Raw genomic sequence first — 21,007 nt, forward strand, 5'->3', positions numbered from 1 at the left:
TTTCCTTTTAAATTCATTCTAGCCATTTCGATCTGGACCTTTTTGATATTATTATTGTTTTAACTCATTCTTAGATTGATTTAGAAGATTAGCCTTGATCCATCACATGTCAATAGAACCAAAGCGATGTCAATTTCCCATTCACAGCGAGTCGGAAGCTAGGTGAACCTTCTTGTGCATTCGTACAATTATGCCCTTAGTCGTGTCCTTTTTGACCTTTTCCTCAAGGGAAACTTCTTCATTTACACCCCCTCCTTGACCCTCCAAGTTCAGTTCTAGCTTTGGATGAATTGGCACAAAGAAATATGTCTTTCACTTCATTCTTCCTATTGAACCCCGCACACACCGTTCCATTGGTTTCCCTCGAGCCCAAGAAGTGCCACACGCGCCTAAGGTGCTCATCTTGCCATTCTTATGTTTCTAACTTCAGTTAAGGGCATTAAGCAACTTAAAGATGATTAGTCATCTCCAAACCATGTTTTGAGCTTAATTTCCTTTTTAATTTTTTCTAGCCATTTTGATCAGGACCTTACTGCCCCTATTCTTTTTTTTCATCATTCTTAGATTGAATTAGAAGATTAGTCCATATCGATCACATGTCAATAGAAACAAAGCCATGTCATTGCCCAAATCATAGCGAATCAGAACCTGGGGTCACCGTCATGTGCCTTGCTACAAATCTGCCCCTAGCCGAGGCCTTTTAGACCAATTTCTCAAAGGAAACTTGTTCATCTACACTCTACTTGGACAAGGGGATTGTGTAGGTGGCTGGTTTTCAGACTTCCAGCTAAAATTTGGATGATTACGCCTCAGCAAATGTGGGACACTCTTAGAAAGGTGTAAAAGGCTTCTTGTACATACCTAAGGCATTACATTGTTCCTCGTACATTCCTCTCATCTCAGCAAATGTGGGACACTCTTAAGCAAGGTGATTTACCCCGGTACACACAAAACATGTTCCAAAAGACTCTGCATGATTAGCCACGTGTGTTGGCTTTAAGTCTTTATTCTTCAACACCTTTAGCTCCCTAGTGAGCATCTCAACCTTAGCCTTTAGGTTATCTTCTTCCCTGAGATAGTAAATTCCACCAGCATTTAGGTTTCCTGCAGGTCGTGACCTATTTGTGCTCTCAGTAGCACTAAGTCCAGTCCAACTGTGAGCTTTTCCAGCAAGCCCATTGAGGTATTCTATGGCCTCATCAGGATCTTTCTGTAAGAAATCACCATTGCACATCATCTCCACAAATTGACGCTCTCTAGGTGTAAGTCCTTCATAAAAATAGCTCACTAAGCGCTAATTCTCATACCCATGGTGAGGACACATACTCAATACCTCCTTAAATCTCTCCCAAGACTGATACAAAATCTCACTGTCCTTTTGTACAAAGGTGGAGATTTGCCTTTTTAAAGCATTGGTCTTATGTTTGGGAAAGTATTTATTAAAGAAGACCTGAGTCATCTCATTCCATGACCCAATAGATCGTAGTCTCAATAAGTATAGCCAACTCTTAGCTCTATCCTTCAAAGAGAAAGGAAAGAACTTAAGTCTCACAATGTCATCAGTTGCATTTTGACTATGAAAAGTTGCAACTACTTCCTCAAACTCCCTAATGTGCACATATGGATTTTCATTTTCCAAGCCATGAAAAGTAGGGAGTATCTGTATCATCCCTGTTTTAAAATCCAATTGGCGAATTTCAGCTAGAAACATGATGCATGATGGTGTGGCTGTGCGTGTAGGGTGGAGGTAATCCTAAAGAGTCCTAGTGGTTTGATCTTTGTGTTCACTCATTTTCTCAAAATTAGAAGAATTATCAAACAAATGATCAGAAAAATTAAACTCTGACTCTAACACAGGTCTACAAGCAAACCAACCCAAGGCGTCTCTATACCTGTGCATGCAAGGTAGAGAAAAATGCAACACGAAAAAAATACAAAAAGAAAAAGAAAAGAAAATAAAGATGCAGTAAGCTAAAAGAGGGAACGAAGTTATCGCTTTACAAACGGTTGAAAAGAAAAACTATCTCACAATTCTTCTACTGTCTCCCCAGCAACGGTGCCAAAATTTGATTACACCCAAAGAATAACGTGGTAGTTGTAGCACAGCTATGGGGTGTCGATTCCACAGGAAGACAAATTAAAAGAATAGCAAAATGAACAAATAAACTAAAGAAAAATGTTAAATAAGTAATAGAGAACAAAGATTAATTTTAAATGTAAATTAAAGTGAAGCAAAGTGATTAATGGAAAAAGTACTCAAATTTGAAGAACAGTAGAGCGTCAGGACTCCTTTGCACAAATCCGGTATTTTAATTATTCTTAATTAATTGGATAACTCAATTAGGAACTCAATTTATGAAATTCCCAATCGAAAGATATAGATTTATAAACCAAAATTAAATCAAATTTAACCATTTGAAAAATCATTCACCACTTTTAAAATACATAAATTCCTTATTGAGAAGATCCAATGACGACAATATACTCAGGGAGCGAAATTGCAGCAAAAAATAAATTAATATAGATAAATAATTGATCCAAACATAATCAAAGAACTAATCCATTCAATAGAAAAAGCATGACTGAATCTATAAACAGAATAAATTCTATGATTATTCAGAGAAGAAAACATCAACGATGAATTGAGAATGATAAAACAAAAGACTTTTAGCAATTGAAAATCAAATACATGAATTAAAAATAAAAATTGAAATACCATCTAATATGCAAGTTCATCCCTAACCCTACTTGAGAATTTAGTTACGCATAAATATACTAGACAACAAAAATCTCCAGAGAAAATTGAAGCGAACTATGGCCATAGAAGTGTTTTTCTCCTCTCTTCAGATCTGCCTTTTGTGCCTCCTCCTCCTTTGAATTTGACTGGGTTTGACTTGCTCTTTTATAAACTTTGAAATTAAACATAAAAAAACTGCTTAGAAGTATCACAACATAAATAGAAATTCAATTTAAGAATACACATTAATTCCTATGATTTCTATTCACATTTTAGCATTTTAGTCCAATAATAGGGTATTTAGAGTGCACTTTCGCACACTCATCACACCCCCCAACTTACTCATTGCTAGTCCCTAGCAATTTTCATATCAAAACAACAAAAAAGACCAAAGAAAATCACACATAAAGGCCATCAAGTCACACTTTCCAGATCCACATGTAAAACAGTCTAAGGAATCCAATAACCCATCAAGATCAATCCACCTATAGCAATTCACAGAGTGTGTGTGTGTTCTCCAAGCCATAACCATCTTACCACTAACCTTGACACATGCAACATCAAGAACATCTCAAGCAAAAGGTTCAACTTCATAACTCACGGTATAATAATGTTTCGTGTAACGGCTCTCTCTATGGAGTTGACAATGGGTGTATACCCACTCTCATGGAAAATTAGGCAATTATGTACAAGCAACAAGCAAATATTAATCTTATGATAGGAACATTAACAAATGAGACTTCCACCAGTCTTTCCAACAGCTTACTTAGGATCAGAACAGTCAACACAAAAGGTTGTAATGTGGCTTGGTTTCGGGGCTATATGAAAAAAAAGGATGAAAGGGACTCAAAAACTTCCAAGTACATACAAAGAGAATTTTATTAAATATCTCAATAGACCACACTTCTCACTTGATGTACTCTCCAACTTTTCAAATCATCAAATAATAATGATTTTCCTTCTTCTTCCTCTTTTTTTTTTCAACAATTTGATGGACAAACACATGCCACTTTTGTATTCTTTCCATTTCTACCAACTTTTTTTTTTTGGAGCTTACTCAATTGAACACTTTGCAACTTGTACTCTTCTCTTTTTTTATATCGTCTTCTTCTTCTTCTTTTTAATTGAAAATGATAAAATAAAAGAAAGAAAATATAAATTTCACACCTAGTATACACTTGGAAGTAAAAAAGGTAAGAAAATCAGTGTATAAGTTATACTCCAATGTGGAGAGGCATGGATGATATGGTCATATGAAAAGAAAAAGCTACATGTGTTTATTGGCTCAAAGTTGGCTACTAGGGGTCTATGATGGAAATGGATAGCTTGAAAGGCACAAACGTTAATTCTAAGTTGACCTTCGTCATATCCCAAGTGTATCCACCATTGTACCACAAACCATGTAATAATATTCTCAAAAGAAGTGCCCAATTCAACAGATCAATGAATGCTTATCACAATTTACTGCATTTGTATGCTCTCAATCCTCTCTAAACTCACATGAATACTTAAGCAAAAGAGTTCTCTAGCTACATGTGTCAAACCACCATCTTACCACAAAACTTGGATAAGTGCATTAAGGGTTCTGTGAATGCTTTGGCAAAAATGATTTGGTGGGTTTGGTGAATTCACAAAGATGACTATGAATGAGAATGAGTACACATGTGAAAATGATGCACGTGTGATGCAAATTAAAAAAAAGTGACACATGAAAATATGCCACAGAGTTCCAACAAGCATTTTAAATACTTAATTTGCACCACCACCCCCCAACTTAAAATGAAACATTGTCCTCAATGTTTAAGAATAAAATTGAATGGGGAGTAACTGAAAATGATAAAATACACCTGATGAGCGACGATGGTAGCTCGCTAAGCACCAAAAATGGTAACCTGAAATGATGAAATGAAAGTATCCTGCATTCAAAAACAAAGAAAACAATAGCAAACAAAAAGGAAAAGAAAGAAAATAAGAGAAAACAAAATAAAACAAAGCAAAACAAAATAAATAAAGAAAAACATACTTGGGTGGTATGGTCAAGGTTGATAGACTGGATCCACAAGTGGAATGTCTTCCACTTTCGGAACTTGTCTATCAATTTATACTTTAAGGCGCTGACCATTTACTTTAAAGATCTGACCATCCTTAGGATCTTCTATTTCTACCGCCCCATTTACATAAACATTCCTTACTAAAAAAGGGCCAGTCCACCTAGGCCGAAGTTTTCCTGGGTGCTTATGGAGTCTAGAATCATATAAAAACACTCGATCATTAGGCTTAAACGTTTTTCTCAAAATATTTTTATCATGAAATACTTTCATTTTAGCCTTATAGATTCTAAAGTTCTCATAAGTATCATTTCTCAACTCCTCTAACTCGGTCAACTGAAATTTTCTAAGCTTACCTGCCTCTCCCATGTCAAAATTGAAATGCTTGATGGCCCAATAAGCTCAATGCTCAAGCTCCACAGGTAAGTGGCAAGGCTTCCCAAAAACAAGCCTATAAGGTGACATGTCTAAGGGAGTTTTGAAAGCTGTACGGTAGGCCCAAAGCGCATCAACTAGTCTTAAAGACCAATCTTTGCGATCTGGGTTGACCCTTTTTTCTAAATTTTGCTTAATTTCCCTATTTGCAAGTTCTACCTTGCCACTTGTCTAGGGGTGGTAGGCAGTAGAGATCTTATGTTCCACCCCATATTTTTTCATCAAAGCCTCAAAAGAACGGTTGCAAAAATGTGTACCCCGATCACTAATGATAGCACGTGGTGTACCAAATCGAGATAACACATTCTCTTTGAGAAATTTAATTACCGTCCTATTATCATTGCTCCTGCAAGCTGCTGTCTCTATCCATTTTGACACATAATCTACTACCACAATAATATATTGATATGCAAAAGGAGGAAATGTTCCCATAAAATCAATGCCCCAACAATCAAAAATTTCAATCACTAAAATTGGGTTTAAGGGCATCATATTACGACGGGATATAACTCCTAACTTTTGACACTTTTCACATGAGCGACAATAGATGTTTGCATCCTTAAATATGGTGGGCTAATAAAATCCACACTGCAGAATTTTTGCAGTGGTTTTCTTCATTGAAAAGTGGCCCCCACAAACTTGAGAGTGACAAAATTCTAAGATGCTAGCAATCTCTTCATCAGGGATGCAATGCCTTAAAATTTGGTCAGGGCAGTATTTGAAAAGAAAAGGATCATCCCAATAGAAATTACGTACCTCAGTTATGAACTTCCTCTTGTCCTGAGCGCTCCAATCCACGGGTATCTCACCTGCAACCAAATAATTCACAATATGAGCAAACCATGGTAGAGAAGTAATAGATAGTAAATGCTCATCGGGAAAATCATCCCTGATTGGCAGGTGGTCAGAGGTGTCATCAAATGTGAGCCTCGAGAGATGGTCAGCCACTACGTTCTCCACTCCTTTCTTGTCTTTCATGGTGATGTCAAATTCCTGCAAAAGTAAAATCCATCGTATTAATTGTGCCTTAGCATCCTTCTTTGTAAGAAGGTACTTAAGGGCTGCATGATCTGTAAAAATAATAATAGGAGAACTAATCAGGTAAGCACGAAACTTATCCAAAGCAAACACTACAACTAGCAACTCTTTTTCAGTGGTGGAGTAATTCATCTGAGCACTATTTAGAGTTCTACTAACATAGTAAATGACAAAAGGCTTTCCCTCCCTTCGCTGTCCAAGTACAGCACCTATAGCAAAATCACTTGCATCACACATAATCTAAAAAGGTAAAGTCCAATCAGGTGGCTGCATTATGGGCGTTGAGGTAAGCTTGCCAATTAGCATTTTAAAGGCCTCTTGACAATCTTGTGTCCACTCAAATGGGACATCTTTAGCTAGGAGGTCACATAGTGGTCTAGATATGGTGGAAAAATTATATATGAACCTCCTATAAAAGCCCGCATGACCAAGAAAGGATCTCACATCCTTTACTGTCCTAGGTGTAGGCAACTTAAAGATTAATTCAATCTTAGATTGATCTACCTTTATCCCCCTAGAAGAAATAATATGCCCTAACACAATACCTGAAGGTACCATAAAGTGGCATTTTTCCCAATTCAAAACCAATTCCTTCTCCTCACAACGAGTCAACACCCTCTCTAAATTCAATAAGCATGCATCAAAAGTAGATCCAAAAACAGTCAAGTCATCCATAAAAACTTCCATGCAATTTTCAACCATGTCACTAAAAATGCTCATCATGCAACGTTGAAAAGTAGCAGGTGCATTACACAATCCAAATGGCATTCTATGAAAAGTATAAGTACCGAAAGGACAAGTGAAAGTGGTTTTATCCTGATCTTCTAATACAATTTCAATTTGATAATAACCAGAATAACCAATCCAATAAACAATAGAAAGGATGACCAGCCACACGCTCAAGAATTTGATCAATAAAAGGGAGATGAAAAATGGTATTTCTGGGTGGCAGCATTCAATTTTCTATAATCAATGCACATCTGCCACCCAGTCACAAGTTTTGTAAGGACTAGCTCTCCGAGGTCATTCTTCACCACAGTAACACCTGACTTCTTAGGAACAACCTATGTAGGACTTACCCATTTACTATCAGCAATAGGATATATGATTCCTGCATCTAATAGTTTCAACACTTCATTCTTCACCACCTCTTTCATAGTAGGATTAAGCCTACATTGGGGGTCTCTACGAGGGCTAGTTCCTTCCTCCAAATTAATTTTATGAGAACAGACCAGGGGACTAACACCTTTTATATCAGCAATGCTCCAACCTAAGGCTGACTTATGCTCACTTAGGATCCAAATTAATTTCTCACCTTGAGACTCAGACAATTTAGATGAGATAATAACAGGAAAAGTATCACCTGGACCAAGGAAAGCATGCTTTACACCCTTAGGCAGAGGTTTCAGTTCAACTTTGGGTGCTTCCACACTTGAAGGAATTTGTTTTTCCTCTTTCTCAGGCAACTCCTCAAACTTCGATTGCCAGGCCCGAGTGCCATAATCCTGAGTTTTATCAAAGATAGCACAAATATCAACTACATTAGATGGATTACTGATAAAATCAAACTTAGAATTAACAAGAAAATACTCAAGTGGGTCAAAATCATGAGCTATAGAAACTCCCATTTCTATGAGCGAGTCAATCATGTATGTCTGGTGGCTCTCGTTATCATCTTCTGGTTGTTTTGCAATATGGAAGATATTCACCTCGAGATTCATGTTTCCAAAAGAAAGCTTCATGAGCCTATACCTGTAATTAATAAGAGCATTAGCAGTGGCAAGGAAAGGCCTACCTAAAATCACAGGAATTTTAGAAGTAGTATCAACAACAGAGCTAGTGTCAAGGATTAGGAAATCAACAGGAGAATAAAATTTATCAATTTGAATTAGAACATCCTCTACCATGCCCCGGGGTACTTTGACTAAACGGTCAGCTGATTCTAATACCATAGTGGTTGGTTTGATTTCTCCCAACCCCAACTGCAAATAAATAGAATATGGCATTAGATTCATGCTAGCTCCTAAATCTAACAAAGCTTGTCCAAACTCATGATTTCCAATGCTGCATGCAATGGTTGGGCAACCAAGGATCCTTGTACTTGGGAGGAATCCGTTGCTCAATTAGAGCACTAACTTGCTTTGTTAGAAATGTTGTCTTCTTAACATGGTGCTTCTTTTTGACTGTACACAAATCTTTAAGAACTTTTGCGTAAGTAGGAACTTGTTTAATAACATACAAAAGAGGGAGGTTAATTTTTACCTGCTTGAGATTCTCCAAGATTTCATTGTTAAGATCCAAAGTTCGCTTATTCAGTTTTCAAGCTTGAGGAAATGGCACCTTAACTGGGCTCTTTATTATCTCGGTTTCTTTGGACAGCTCGGCACCACTATTGCTTTGACCCTCTTCCACATCCTTTGATTTTTTCGTTGTTGGGATGTGTAATGACTTACCGCTTCTTGTCACAATGGCATTCACATCTTTCAAATTCTCTTGTGCCATGTGTTGACCATGGGGTAAGGATTGAGCTTGAGAAGGAAACTTACCTCGCTCATTCACACTCAAGGAGCTCATCAATTTGGACACTTGGCTCTTTATCTCCTTATTTTCTTCAACAACTTGCGTAATCAAAGATTCAAACTTTTGGTTAGTCTTACTTTGTGCCTCAATAAAAGCATTCAAAGTGTCTTCTAAAGGACTCCTAGAAGATGAAGGTGGATGATATGGTGCAAGATATGATCTAGGGGGTTGTGTAGGTGGCTGATTTTCAGACTTCCAACTAAAATTGGGGTGATTATACCACCCCGGATTATAGGTATCAGAGAAAGGTGTAAAAGGCTTCTTGTACATACCTAAGGCATTACATTGTTCCTCATACATCCCTCTCATCTCAACAAATGTGGGACACTCTTGGGCAAGGTGATCTACCCCGCCACACACAAAACATGGTCCAAAAGACTCTACATGATTAGCCACGTGTGTTGGCTTTAAGTCTTTATTCATCAACACCTCTAGCTCCCTAGTGAGCATCTCAACCTTAGCCTTTAGGTTATCTTCTTCCCTGAGATGGTAAATTCCACCACCATTTAGGTTTCCTATAGGTTGTGACCTATTTGTGCTCTCAGTAGCACTAGGTACAATCCAAGTGTGAGCTTTTTCAACAAGCTCATTGAGGTATTCTATGGCCTCATCAGGATTTTTCTGTAAGAACTCACCATTGCACATCATCTCCGCAAATTGACGCTCTCTAGGTGTAAGTCCCTCATAAAAATAGCTCACTAAGCACCAATTCTCATACCCATGGTAAGGACACATACTCAATAGCTCCTTAAATCTCTCCCAAGATTGATACAAAGTCTCATTGTCCTTTTGTACAAAGGTGGAGATTTGCCTTTTTAAAGCATTGGTCTTAAAGTATTTATTAAAGAAGACATGAGTCATCTCATTCCATGACCAAATAGATCGTGGTCTCAATGAGTATAGCCAACTCTTAGCTCTATCCTTTAAAGAGAAAGGAAAGAACTTAAGTCTCACAATGTCATCAGTTGCATTTGGACTATGAAAAGTTGCAACTACTCCTCAAACTCCCGAATGTGCACATATGGATTTTCATTTTCCAAGCCATGAAAAGTAGGAGAAACTGTGTCATCCCTGTTTTAAAATCCAATTGGTGAATATTAGCTGGAAACATGATGCATGAGGGTGTGGCTGTGCGTGTAGGGTGGAGGTAATCCTAAAAGGTCCTAGTGGGTTGATCTTCGTGTTCACTCATTTTCTCAGAATTAGAAGAATTATCAAACAAATGATCAAAAAAATTAAACTCTGACTCTAACACAGGTCTACAAGCAAACCGACCCAAGGCGTCTCTATACCTGTGCATGCAAGGTAGAGAAAAACGCAACACTAAAAAAAACTACAAAAAGAAAAATAAAATAAAATAAAGATGCAGCAAGCTAAAAGAGGGAACGAAGTTACCGCTTTTACAAACTATTGAAAAGAAAAACTATCTCACACGTAGGTGCACCATCATGTGGATTACAACAAATTTGCCCCTCACATGCATTTGTACAGTTCCACCCTTAGCCTTGTTCTTTTTTAACCTTTCCTCTAGGGAAACTTCTTCATCTACACACCTCCCTGACCCTCGTAGTTCAGTTCTAGGTTTGGACAAATTGGCACCAAGAAATCCGTCTTTCACTTCATTCCTCCAATTGAAGCCTGGACACAACATTCCATTGGTTTTCCACAAGTCCAAGAAGTGCCACATGCGCCTAAGTTGCTCATCTAGCCATTGTTATGTTCCTAACTTGAATTAAGCGCATTAATCAACTTAAATATGATCGGTAAGCTCTAAACCATATTTGAAGCTTAATTTTCCTTTAAATTCATTCTTGCCCGTTCGATCTGCACCTTTTTGATATTATTGTTGTTTTACATCATTCATAGATTGATTTAGAAGATTAGCCCTGATCCATCACATGTCAATAGAACCAAAGCCATGTAAATTTCTAATTCACAGTGAATCGAAAGCTAGGTGCACCTTCACGTGCATTCGGACAATTCTGCCCTTAGCCTTGTCCTTTTTGACATTTTCCATATTATTGTTGATTTACATCATTCTTAGATTGATTAAGAACATTTGCCTTGAACTATCACAGGTCAATAGAAGCAAAACCATGTCAATTACCCAAGTCATCGCGAATCGAAACCTAGGTGCACCATTATGTGCATTACAGCAAATCTGTCCCTACCTAAGGCATTTTAGACCATTTTCTTGACGGAAACTTCTTCATTTACACTCCTCATTGACCTCCTAGTTTAGTTCTAACTTTGGACGAATTGGCACGAAGAAATCTGTGTTTCACTTCATTCGTCGTATTGAAGCCCGCACACACCATTCCATTGGTTTCCCTCAAGCCCAAGAAGTTCCACATCCGTATATTGTGCTCATCTAGCCATTGTTCAGTGTCTAACTTGACTTAAGGGCATTAATCAACTTAAAGATGAGCAGTCATCTCTAATCCATGTTTCAAGCTTAATTTCCCTTTAAATTCATTCTAGCCATTTCGATCTGGACCTTTTTGATATTATTATTGTTTTAACTCGTTCTTAGATTGATTTTGAAGATTAGCCCTGATCCATCACATGTCAATAGAACCAAAGCCATGTCAATTTCCAATTCACAGCGAATCAAAAGCTAGGTGCACCTTCACGTGCATTCGTACAATTCCACCCTTAGCCTTGTCGTTTTTGACCGTTTCCTCAAGGGAAACTTCTTCATCTACACACTTCCCTGACCCTCGTAGTTTAGTTCTAGGTTTGGATGAATTGGCGCCAAGAAATCCATCTTTCACTTCATTCCTCATGTTGAAGCCCGCACACAACATTCCATTTGTTTCCCACAAGTCCAAAAAGTGCCACACGTGCCTAAGGTGCTCATCTAGCCATTGTTATGTCCCAAACTTGAATTAAGCGCATTAATGAACTTAAATATGATCTGTAAGCTCAAAACCATATTTCGAGCTTAATTTCCATTTAAATTCATTCTTGCCCATTCGATCTGCACCTTTTTGATATTATTGTTGTTTCACATCATTTTTAGATTGATTTAGAAGATTTTCCTTGATCCATCACATGTCAATAGAAACAAAGCCATGCCAATTTCCAATTCACAACGAATCGGAAGCTAGGTGCACCTTCATGTGCATTCATACAATTTCGCCCTTAGCCATGTGTCCTTTTTGAACTTTTCCATATTATTGTTGTTTTCAATCATTTTTAGATTGATTTAGAAGATTTTCCTTGATCCACAACAGGTCAATAGAAGCAAAACCATGTCAATTCCCAAGTCATCTTGAATCGAAACCTAGGTGCACCATCATGTGCATTACAACAAATATGCCCCTATCTGAGGCATTTTCGACCATTTTCTCGATGGAAACATCTTCATTTACACTCCTCGTTGACCTTCTAGTTCAGTTCTAACTTTGGACGACTTGGCACCAAGAAATCTGTGTTTCACTTCATTCATCGTATTGAAGCCCGCACACAACATTCCATTGGTTTCCCTCAAGCCCAAGAAGTTCCACAAGGCCAAGAAGTTCCACCAAGAAATTTGTGTTTCACTTCATTCATCTAGTCATTGTTAAGTTTCTAACTAGATTTAAGGGCATTAAAAATGAGTATTCATCTCTAATCCATGTTTCAAGCTTAATTTCCTTTTAAATTCATTCTAGCCATTTCGATCTGGACCTTTTTGATATTATTGTTGTTCTACATCATTCTTAGATTGATTTAGAACATTTGCCTTGATCCATCACAGGTCAATAGAAACAAAACCATGTCAATACCCAAGTCATCGCTAATCGAAATGTAGGTGCACCATCATGTGCATTACAACAAATCTGCCCCTAGCTGAGGCATTTTAGACCATTTTCTCGACGGAAACATCTTCATTTACACCTCTCCTTGACCCTCTGAGTTCAGTTCTAGCTTTGGACAAATTGGCAGCAAGAAATCTATCTTTTACTTCATTCTTCCTATTGAACCCCGCGCACACTGTTCCATTAGTTTCCTCATGCCTAAGATGTGCCACACGCACCTAAGGTGCTCATCTAGCAATTGTTAAGTTTGTAACTTGAGTTAAGCGCATTAATCAACTTAAAGATGATTAGTAATCTCTAAACCATGTTTTGAGCTTAATTTCCCTTTAAATTCATTCCTGCCCGTTCGATCTGCACCTTTTCGATATTATTGTTGTTTTACATCATTCTTAGATTAGTTTAGAAGATTAGCCTTGATCTATCACATGTCACTAGAACCAAAGCCGTCTCAATTTCCAATTCACAGTGAATCGGAAGCTAGGTGCACCTTCACGTGCATTCGTATAATTTCGCCCTTAGCCTTGTCCTTTTTTACCTTTTCCCCAAGGAAAAATTCTTCATCTACACATCACCCTGACCCTCGTAGTTCAGTTCTAGGTTTGGACGAAATGGCACCAAGAAATTCGTCTTTCACTTCATTCCTCCTATTGAAGCCTGCACACAACTTTCCATTGGTTTCCCACAAGCCCAAGAAGTGCCACACGAGCCTAAGGTGCTCAAATAGCCATTGTTATGTTCCTAACTTGAATTAAGCGCATTAATCAACTTAAATATGATCAGTAAGCTGTAAACCATATTTTGAGCTTAATTTCCCTTTAAATTCATTCTCGCCCTTTCAGTCTGGACCTTTTTGACATTATTGTTGTTTTGCATCATTCTCAGACTGATTTAGAAGATTAACCTTAATCCATCACATGTCAATAGAACCAAAGCCAAGTCAATTCCCAAGTCATCGTCAATCAGAACCTTGGTGCACCACCATGCGCATTTTAGACCATTTCCTCAAGGAAAACTTCTTCATTTACACCCCTCCAAGACCCACCGAGTTCAGTTCAAGCTTTCGATGAATTGGCACCAAGAAATCTGTCTTTTACTTCATTTCTCCTATTGAACCCCGTACACACCGTTCCATTGGTTTCCTCAAGCCCAAGAAGTGCCACACGCGCCTAAGGTGCTCATCTAGCCATTGTTAAGTTTCTAACTTGACTTAAGCGCATTAATCAACTTAAAGATGATTAGTAATCTCTAATCCATGTTTTGAGCGTAATTTCCCTTTAAATTCATTCTTGCCCGTTCGATCTGCACCGTTTTGATATTATTGTTGTTTTCCATCATTCTTAGATTAATTTAGAAGATTAGCTTTGATCTATCACACGTCGCTAGAACCAAAGCCATGTCAATTTCCAATTCACAGTGAATTCGAAGCTAGGTGCACCTTCACGTGCATTCGTTCAATTCCACCCTTAGCCTTGTCCTTTTTTACCTTTTCCTCAAGGGAAACTTCTTCATCTACACACCTCCCTAATCCTCGTAGTTCAATTCTAGGTTTGGACGAATCGACACCAAGAAATCCGTCTTTCACTTCATACCTCCAATTGAACCCCGCACACAACATTCCGTTGGTTTCCCACAAGCCCAAGAAGTGCCACACGCGCCTAAGGTGCTCAAATAGCCATTTTTATGTTCCTAACTTGAATTAAGTGCATTAATATACTTAAATATGATTGGTAACTCTAAACCATATTTCAAGCGTAATTTCCCTTTAAAATATGTCAATAGAACCATAGCCATGCCAATTTCCAATTCACAGCGAATCGGAAGCGAGGTGCACCTTCATGAGCATTCATACAATTTCGTCCTTAGCCGTGTGTCTTTTTTGAACTTTTCCATATTATTGTTGTTTTACATCATTCTTAGATTGATTTAGAAGATTTGCCTTGATCCATCACAGGTCAATACAAGCAAAACCATGTCAATTCCCAAGTCATCCCCAATCGAAACCTAGGTGCACCATCATGTGCATTACAACAAATATGCCCCTAGCTGAGGCATTTTCGACCATTTTCTCAACGGAAACATCTTCATTTACACTCCTCGTTGACCTTCTAGTTCAGTTCTAACTTTGGACGAATTGGCACCAAAAAATCCTTGTTTCACTTCATTCGTCGTATTGAAGCCCACACACACCATTCTATTGGTTTCCCTCAAGCCCAAGAAGTTCCACATGCGCCTATGTGCTCATCTAGCCATTGTTAAGTTTCTAGCTTGACTTAAGGACATTAATCAACTTAAAGATGAGTAGTCATCTCCAATCCATGTTTCAACCTTAATTTCCTTTTAAATTCATTCTAGCCATTTCGATCTGGACCTTTTTGATATTGTTATTGTTTTAACTCATTCTTAGATTGATTTAGAAGATTAGCCCTGATCCATCACATGTCAATAGAACCAAAGCCATGTCAATTCCAATTCCAGCGAATCGGAAGCTAGGTGCACCTTCACGTGCATTCGTACAATTCTGCCCTTAGCCTTGTCCTTTTTGACCTTTTCCATATTATTGTTGTTTTACATCATTCTCAGATTGATTTAGAAGATTTGCCTTGATCCATCACAGGTCAATAGAAGCAAAACCATGTCAATTCCCAAGTCATCGCAAATCGAAACCTAGGTGCACCATCATGTGCATTACAACAAATCTGCCCCTAGCAGAGGCATTTTAGACCATTTTCTTGATGGAAACTTCTTCATTTACACTCCTCGTTGACCTCCTTGTTCAGTTCTAACTTTGGACGAATTGGCACTAAGAAATCTGTGTTTCACTTCATTCGTCGTATTGAAGCCCGCACACACCATTTCATTGGTTTCCCTCAAGCCCAAGAAGTTCCACATGCACCTAATGTGCTCATATAGCCATTGTTAGGTTTCTAACTTGACTTAAGAGCATTAATCAACTTAAAAATGAGTAGTCATCTCTAATCCATGTTTCTAACTTAATTTCCTTTTAAATTCATTCTAGCCATTTCGATCTACACCTTTTTGATATTACTGTTGTTTTACATCATTCTTAGATTGATTTAGAAGATTTACCTTGATCCATCACAGGTCAATAGAAGCAAAACCATGTTAATTCCCAAGTCATCGCCAATCGAAACCAAGGTGCACCATCATGTGCATTACAGCAAATCTGCCCCTAGATGAGGCATTTTAGACCATTTTCTCGACGGAAACATCTTCATTTACACCCCTCCTTGACCCTCCTTGTTCTGTTCTAGCTTTGGATAAATTGACACCAAAAAATCTGTCTTTTACCTCATTCTTCCTATTGAACCCCGCACACATCGTTCCATTGGTTTCCTCAAGCCCAAGAAGTGCAACACATGCCTAAGGTGCTCATCTAGCCACTGTTAAGTTTCTAACTTAAGCGCATTAATCAATTTAAAGATGATTAGTAATCTCTAAACCATGTTTTGAGCTTAATGTGCCTTTAAATTCATTCTTGCCCGTTCGATCTTCAACTTTTACCCTTGATCTATCGCACGTCACTATAACCAAAGTCATGTCAATTTCTAATTCACAGCAAATCGGAAGGTAGTTGCACATTCACATTCATTCGTACAATTCTGCCCTTGGCATTGTCCTTTTCTACCTCTTCCTCAAGGGAAACCTCTTAATCTACACACCTCCTTGACCTTCATAGTTCAGTTCTAGGTTTGGATGAATTGGCACCAAGAAATTTGTCTTTCACTTCATTCCTCCTATTGAAGCCCACACACAATATTCCATCGGTTTTCCACAAGCCCAAGAAGTGCCACACGCGCCTAAGGTGCTCATCTAGCCATTGTTATGTTCCTAACTTGAATTGAGCGCATTAATCAGCTTAAATATGATCGGTAATCTCAAAACCATATTTTGAACTTAATTTTCATTTAAATTCATTCTTGCCTATTCGATCTGCACCTTTTTGATATTATTGTTATTTTACACCATTCTTGGACTGATTTAGAAGATTAACCTTGATCCATCACATGTCAATGGAACCAAAGCCATATCAATTTCCAAGTCACATCGAATTGGAAGCTAGGTGCACCTTCATGTGCATTCATACAATTCCGCCCTTAGCCGTGTGTCCTTTTTGAACTTTTTCCATATTATTGTTGTTTTACATCATTCTTAGATTGATTTAGAACATTTGCCTTGATCTATCACAGGTCAATAGAAGCAAAACCATGTCAATTACCCAAGTCATTGCGAATTGAAACCTAGGTGCACCATTATGTGCATTACAAAAAATCTGCCCCTAGCTGAGGCATTTAAGACCATTTTCTCGATGAAAACTTCTTCATTTACACTCCCCGTTGACCTCCTAGTTCAATTCCAACTTTGGACGAATTGGCACCAAGAAATCTGTGTTTCAGTTCATTCGTTGTATTGAACCCACACACACCATTCCATTGGTTTCCCTCAATCCCAAGAAATTCCACATGCGCCTAATGTGCTCATCTAGCCATTGTTAACTTTCTAACTTGACTTAAGGGCATTAATCGACTTAAAAATGAGTAGTCATCTCTAATCCATGTTTCGAGGTTAATTTCCTTTTAAATTCATTCTAGCCATTTGGTCTAGACCTTTTTCATATTATTGTTGTTTTACATCATTCTTAGATTGATTTAGAGGATTTGCCTTGATCCATCACAGGTTAATAGAAGAGAAACCATGTAAATTCCCTTTAATCGCCAATCAAAACCGAGGTCCACCATCATGTGCATTACAACAAATCTGCCCCTAGATGAGGCATTTTAGACCATTTTCTTGACGGAAACATCTTCATTTACACCCCTCCTCGACCCTTCGAGTTCAGTTCTAGCTTTGGATAAATTGACACCAAGAAATCTGTCTTTTACTTCATTCTTCCTATAGAACCCCGCACACACCGTTCAATTGGTTTCCTCAAGCCCAAGAAGTGCCACACGTGCCACACGTGCTTATCTAGCCATTGTTAACTTTCTAACTTGACGTAAGCTCATTAATCAACTTAAAGATGATTAGTAATCTCTAAACCATGTTTTGAGCTTAATTTCCCTTTAAATTCATTCTCGCCCTTTCGATCTAGACCTTTTTGAAATTATTGTTGTTTTGCATCATTCTTAGACTGATTTAGAAGATTAGCCTTGATCCATCACAGGTCAATAGAACAAAAGCCATGTCAATTCCCAAGTCATCGCCAATCGCAACCTTGGTGCACACCATGTGCATTTTAGACCGTTTTCTCGACGGAAACATCTTCATTCACACCCCTCTTTGACCATCTAAGTTAAGTTCTAGTTTTGGATAAATTGGCACAAAGAAATCTTTCTTTTTCTTCATTCTTCCTATTGAACCACCCAAACACTGTTCCATTGGTTTGCTCAAGCCCAACAAGTGCCACACGCGCCTAAGGTGCTCATCTGGCCATTGTTAAGTTTCTAACTTGACTTAAGCGCATTAATCAACTTAAAGATGATTAGTAATATCTAAACCATATTTTGAGCTTAATTTCCATTTAAATTTATTCTTGCCCGTTCGATCTACACCCGTTTTATATTATTGTTGTTTTACATGATTCTAAGACTGATTTAGAAGATTAGCCTTGATCCATCACATGTCATTAGAACCAAAGCCATGTCAATTTCCAAGTCACAGCTAATTGGAAGCTAGGTGCACCTTCATGTGCATTCATACAATTCCGCCCTTAGCCGGGTGTCCTTTTTGAACTTTTCCTTATTATTATTGTTTTACATCATTCTTAGATTGATTTAGAAGATTTGCCTTGATCCATCACAGGTCAATACAAGCAAAACCATGTCAATTCCCAAGTCAGCACGAATCGAAACCTAGGTGCACCATCGTGTGCATTACAACAAATTTGCCCCTAGCTGAGGCAATTCAGACCATTTTCTCGATGGAAACTTCTTCATTTACACTCCTCGTGGACCTCCTAGTTCATTTCTAACTTTGGACGAATTGGCACCAAGAAATCCTTGTTTCACTTCATTCGTCGTATTGAAGCCCGCACACACCATTCTATTGGTTTCCCTCAAGCCCAAGAAGTTCCACATGTGCCTAATGTGCTGATCTAGCCATTGTTAAGTTTCTAACTTGACTTAAGGCCATTAATCAACTTAAAGATGAGTAGTCATCTCTAATCCATGTTTCAAGCTTACTTTCCTTTTAAATTCATTCTAGCCATTTCGATTTGGACCTTTTTGATATTGTTATTGTTTTAACTCATTCTTAGATTGATTTTGAAGATTAGCCCTGATCCATCACATGTCACTAGAACCAAAGCCATGTCAATTTCCAATTCATAGCGAATCGGAAGCTAGGTGCACCTTCACATGCATTTGTACAATTCTGCCCTTAGCCTTGTCCTTTTTGATCTTTTCCATATTATTGTTGTTTTACATCATTCTTAGATTGATTGAGAAGATTTGCCTTGATCCATCACAGGTCAATAGAAGCAAAACCATGTCAATTCCCAAGTCATCGCGAATCAAAACCTAGGTGCACCATCATTTGCATTACAACAAATTTGCCCCTAGCTGAGGCATTTTAGACCATTTTCTCCACGGAAACATCTTCATTTACACCCCTCCTTGACCCTCCGAATTCAGTTCTAGCTTTGGATAAATTGACACCAAGAAATATGTCTTTTACTTCATTCTTCCTATTGAACCCCGCACACAACATTGCATTGGTTTCCTCAAGCTCATTAATCAACTTAAAGATGATTAGTAATCTCTAAACCATGTTTTGAGCTTAATTTCCCTTTAAATTCATTATTGCCCATTTGCTCTGCACCTTTTTGATATTATTGTTGTTTTACATCATTCTTAGATTAATTTAGAAAATTAGCCTTGATCTATCACACGTCACTAGAACCAACGCCATGTCAATTTCCAATTCACAGCGAATCAGAAGCTAGGTGCACCTTCACGTGCATTCGTACAATTCTGTCCTTAGCCTTGTCCTTTTTGACCTTTTCCTCAAGGGAAACTTCTTCATCTACACACCTCCTTGACTCTCGTAGTTCAGTTCTAGGTTTGGACGAATTGGCACTGAGAAATATGTCTTTCACTTCATTCCTCCTGTAGAAGACTACAAACAACATTCCATTGGTTTCCCGCAAGCCCAAGGAGTGCCACACGCGCCTAAGGTGCTCATCGAGCCATTGTTGTGTTCCTAACTTGACGTAAGCGCATTAATCAACTTACATATGATCAGTAATCTCTAAACCATCTTTCGAGCTTAATTTTCCTTTAAATTCATTCTCGCCCTTTCGATCTGGACCTTTTTGATATTATTGTTGTTTTGCATCATTCTTAGACTGATTTAGAAGATTAGCCTTGATCCATCACTTGTCAATAGAACAAATGCCATGTCAATTCCCAAGTCATCGCCAATAGGAATGTTGGTGCACCACCATGGGCATTTTAGACTGTTTTCTCGACGGAAACATCTTCATTCACACCCCTCTTTGACCATCTGAGTTAAGTTATAGTTTTTGATAAATTGGCACCAAGAAATCTTTCTTTTTCTTCATTCTTCCTATTGAACCCCGCACACACCTTTCCATTAGTTTCCTCAAGCCCAACAAGTGCCACACGCGCCTCAGGTGCTCATCTGGGCATTGTTAAGTTTCTAACTTGACTTAAGCGCATTAATCAACTTTAAGATCATTAGTAATCTCTAAACCATATTTTGAGCTTAATTTCCCTTTAAATTCATTCTTGCCCGTTCGATCGACACCTTCTTTATATTATTGTTGTCTTACATGATTCTAAGACTGATTTAGAAGATTAGCCTTGATCCATCACATGTCATTAGAACCAAAGCCATATCAATTTCCAAGTCACAGCTAATCGGAAGCTAGGTGCACCTTCACGTGCATTCATACAATTCTGCCCTTAGCCGGGTGTCCTTTTTGAACTTTTCCATATTATTGTTGTTTTACATTATTCTTAGATTGATTTAGAAGATTTGCCTTGATCCATCACAGGTCAATACAAGCAAAACCATGTCAATTCCCAAGTCACCACGAATCGAAACCTAGGTGCACCATCATGTGCATTACAACAAATCTGCCCCTAGCTAAGGCATTTTAGACCATTTTCTCGACGGAAACTTTGTCATTTACACTCCTCATTGACCTCCTCGTTCAGTTCTAACTTTGGACAAATTGGCACCAAGAAATCTGTGTTTCACTTCATCCGTCGTATTGAAGCCCGCACACACCATTCCATTGGTTTCCCTCGAGGTCAAGAAGTTCCACATGCACCTAATGTGCTCATCTAGCCATTTTTAAGTTTCTAACTTGACTTAAGGGCATT

The 21,007-nt window shown here is 38.1% G+C and overlaps 2 non-coding genes and 1 pseudogene across 2 annotated transcripts; 2 read left to right on the top strand and 1 right to left on the bottom strand.

Annotated features, from left to right (window-relative positions):
• The first annotated feature begins 1,304 nt into the window (after positions 1 to 1,304).
• LOC122274838 lies at positions 1,305 to 1,412 on the top strand. Its single transcript, XR_006228380.1, has one exon. It is a non-coding gene; the product is annotated as a small nucleolar RNA R71 (small nucleolar RNA).
• Positions 1,413 to 4,608: 3,196 nt separating this feature from the next.
• The window catches only part of LOC122274494, a 62,124-nt pseudogene continuing 45,725 nt past the window's right edge, over positions 4,609 to 21,007 (bottom strand).
• Positions 9,554 to 9,661, top strand: LOC122274860. The gene has a single exon (XR_006228400.1). It is a non-coding gene; the product is annotated as a small nucleolar RNA R71 (small nucleolar RNA).

The sequence above is a fragment of the Carya illinoinensis genome, chromosome 8 (assembly GCF_018687715.1).
Source record: "Carya illinoinensis cultivar Pawnee chromosome 8, C.illinoinensisPawnee_v1, whole genome shotgun sequence".
NCBI lineage: Eukaryota > Viridiplantae > Streptophyta > Magnoliopsida > Fagales > Juglandaceae > Carya > Carya illinoinensis.